At 34.6% G+C, this 4,065-nt stretch overlaps 1 pseudogene; it reads left to right on the top strand.

Moving 5' to 3' along the window:
- Positions 1-1,382: 1,382 nt before the first annotated feature.
- Positions 1,383-2,199, top strand: LOC143651457 (peroxiredoxin-6 pseudogene; annotated as a pseudogene).
- The last annotated feature ends 1,866 nt before the right edge of the window (positions 2,200-4,065 follow it).

The raw sequence follows: 4,065 nt of genomic DNA, 5'->3' as shown, positions 1-4,065 counted from the left end.
GTGATTCAGATTCTCATAAGAAATTATTACCAGCATGATGAAGACAGAACTGGTAGAGTTATTTGACAAAGATTTTTAAGCCACCATTGTAAAATGGATCAGTGAGGAATCACCAAGCATGCTTGGGGCAAATGAAGAACAAATAAAACATCTTAACAAATAAATATAAATCTCAGCAAACACACAGAAGAGATAAAGAAAAGCCAAATGGAAATTTTAGAACTGAAAAATGCAATAGCCAAAATAAAAATTTCAATGATTGTCTCAAAGGTGGTAAGGAGGGAACAAAGGAAAGAGTGAATGACTTGAAAATAGCACAATAGAAACTATTCAACTGAAAAACAAACAGAAAATAAAAGGAAATAAATGAAAAGAGCTTCAGGGATCTATATTAAAAATGATTCATTCAAAAGAACAGGAAAGGATAAATAAAAGATCATATAGAAAAATAGAAAACAAATAAGGAAATGGTTAGAAGTAAATCCAGCTATCAGTTATTATATTAATGGACAATGCAAATGGACTAACCACTGAAGTTTACAGACAAATATTGGTAAAAGGACTTGTATATTGTGTTTGGGGCAGGTAATGGTGGTGCAGTGGCAGAATTCTCATCTGCCATGCTGGAGACCCAGGTTTGTTTCCCGGTGCCTGCCCATGTTAAAAAAAAAAAGAAAAGTAAGTTGTGTTTAAATGAAACATTTGAAATAAAAATAGAATGAAAGTTTAAAAAAAGAAGGGAAGAAAAATATACCATGCAAGCACTAACCAAAAGAAAAGTGAGATAGCTACATATCTTGAGTCAAAGTAGACTTTAAGGCAAAAGATTTCAATAGATAAAAATCTATACATTTCATAATGACATAGCAATGTTAAATCATTTCATATTATATAAATATTAATATGGACAGTTTCAAATTATATAAAGCGAACTTTAACAAATTCGAAGGAATAGCAGCAAATCTGCAGACATAGATGATTTCATAAATCTTTTTTAGCAATTGATAAATCAAGCAGATAAAAAAATTGGGCAAAATTCTTTGAAAAATAAAATTTTTTAAAATACAATAAATAAAATAATAGACCAATATATCTCATGAAAATAGATGAAAAATCATGAAAATTTTTGAGAAAATGAATCCAGCTACAATAAAAACGACAATGCATAATTATTGAGTGGGATTATAAGATTGCAACCAGAATGTGAGATTGGTTTGATGTTGAAAAGTCGGTGTGAAATTTATCAATTGTCAGCATTGGATTAAAGGAGAGAAAATATATGAGCATTTCAAAAAATGAAGGAGCTGCCAGAGCCAGCCGGCTAGTGGTCATGACCGCTGCGTCCCCTCACCCCACCGCGCCACTGCATCACCGCTGCCACAATGCCTGGAGGTCTGCTTCTCAGGGAAGTGCTCCCCAATCTCCACCCAATACCACTGTTGGCAGCATCAGTTTCCACGACTATCTGGGAGATTCATGAGGCATTCTCTTCTCCCGCCCTCAGGACTTTACCCCAGTGTGCACCACGGAGCTTGGCAGAACTGCAAAGCTGGCACAAGAATTTGCCAAGAGGAATGTTAAGATGATTGTCCTTTCAATAGACAGTATTGAGGACCATCTTGCCTGGAGCAAGGATATTGATGCACACAATGGTGATGAGCCCATAGAAACGTTACCTTTTCCCGTCATCGATGATAGGAATCCAGACCTTGCCACCCTGTTGGGAAAACTGGACCCAGCAGAAAAGGACGAAAAGGGTATGCCTATGACAGTTCCTGTGGTACTTGCTTTTGGACCTGATAAGCAACTGAAGCTATTTATTTTCTGTCCAGCTACCACTGGAAGGAACTTTGATGAGATGCTCAGAGCAGTTATCTCTCTCCAGCTACAGGCAGAAAAGAGGGTTGCTATCCCAGTTGATTGGAAGAATGGAGACAGTGTGATGATCTTTCCAATCAGCTCTGAAGAAGTAAAAAATCTTTTCCCTAAAAAGTCTTCATCAAAGAGCTCCCATCTGGCAAGAAATACCTCTGCTACACCCTCCACCCTTCAGTCTCTCCAGGAAGTTGGTGTTGGAGTTGCTCGCTTAGAACAGTGAGCCAGAGTTTGCCACCTGCCAATCATGTTTTCCTGCAGCAATCCCATACAAACATCCTTAGTGTGATCCTTAGATTGCTATGTTACTGGCTTATTAAATGAAAATGGCACTATAAATTTCTTGGGATTCTTTGCTCCATGCCTTCACCAGCTCTCTGTTCTGTTTCTGTATCTCAGCACTCCGCTGGCCCTCTCTGAGATACACTATTTGGGGCTGGAATCTGATTACAGGGTTTGTGATCAATACGTGTAAGTATCAGTGATGGTTAAAAAGGCCTGTTTTGCTCCATGATAGAATGGCTCAGCTTTTTAGCTGTCCTAATCAAATCCTCTCCTCTGCTAGTCATTTGAAGGAGCAATGGAACTTCAGATTCAACTTTCTCTGTAAATACCTAAGTATATAACCCAAGAACATAGAGTAAGACATTCTTCAACATTCTGCGTTTTAACATCAGCTAGGGGTAAAAACTTTTCAATTCTGTACTTTTCCAACTCAAGTGGGAAGAGTAGGATGAGAGATTTTTAAAATATTTTGCTATAAAGAGAATAAAATTTTGCAATAAACTTCTATCAAAGGGGGGAACAACAGAAAAAAGTGCACTAGAAAGTGAGAGCTCCTATAACAAGTGCCATGTGTTCTTCAAACATGTGCATCATTCTCTAAAATGTGATATACTTAAAAGTGTACACCTTGGGAAGAAAGGAAGGGATTATTTAAAATGCTTCATTAAAGAACTGTTCTTGCAGTAGGTGGCATTTTTTATGAATTTTGCTCTTTGGGGATTAGCAAATAAAATTCTTTGCTAAAACGGGGGAAAAATTTCACAAAATCCACCATAATTTTGGGGAAAAAATCTCAATAATGTACAAATAGATGAAAAATATTAACCTTATAAAGGGTTTCTATAAAAACTGCCAATTACTCATGAAAAATGGCAAAATATCATTTTTTTCCCCTAAGGTTGGACCACGAAGAGGATGTCTACAACTGCTACCTTTATCACATCATACCAGACATTTAAGCCAGTGTAAAAAAAAAGAAAAAAATGAGCTTTGAAAGTTTGAAATGAAAAAATGAAACAATTTGGTTTTGCATTTGTATGAAATGTGCATGTATAAAATGTGATAGCATTTGCAAACCTACAATTGTAATTATTAAGTTAATTTAGCAGTGTAACTAAAGATCAGTTAAAAATCAGGTCAAATATGTGTCTATGTATTGTGTTTTTTAAAACTTCATTGACAATAACATAAAAACATCAAATGTCTAAGAATAAATCTAACAATGGTATGTAAGATTTCTACCCTGAAAATTATAAAGCATTGCTGAAATAAATTAAAGAAGAGTTAAATAAAAGGAGATTTATACCATGATCACAAATTAAATGATATACATTCCCTCAAAACTCTCATAAATTTATCTGTTCCAATCAAAACTCCACCAGGTATTTTGGAAAAATTTACAAGTTGATTATAGGGAAATGCAAATGACCCATAACAGCCAAAGTATAAATTCAGAACACTAGTAATACCGGATATTAAGAACAATTGTAGAGCAACAGAAATAAAAAAAATACGGCAATGATGTAAGCATAAACAAAAAATTAAGAGACAGAACAGAGTCCAGAAAAAGACATATTCATTTATAGTTACCTGATTCATGCAAATTCAGTGTAAAGAATGGTGTTTTAAATAAATCACTCTAGATCAATTAGTTATCTGTATGAGAATTAATAAACATTCACTCATAAAATCATCTACTAAAATAAGTTAGATATTGAAACTAGACCAAAAAGAGGAGTTGTCTTCTAAATCTTATAGAAGAAAACATAGTAGACTATCTTTACAATCTTTGAATATTCAAAGAATGCAAGGCAACCACTGATGGGGAGAAGATATCCATTGTGCATATATTAAATGACATAGAAATATGTGTAAAGGGCTTCTACAAACAAAAATAAAACAAGT

The sequence above is a fragment of the Tamandua tetradactyla genome, chromosome 12 (assembly GCF_023851605.1).
Source record: "Tamandua tetradactyla isolate mTamTet1 chromosome 12, mTamTet1.pri, whole genome shotgun sequence".
NCBI classification, from domain to species: domain Eukaryota; kingdom Metazoa; phylum Chordata; class Mammalia; order Pilosa; family Myrmecophagidae; genus Tamandua; species Tamandua tetradactyla.
Note: the sequence above shows the minus strand (reverse complement) of the source record. Positions and strands in the feature narration are given on the sequence as shown.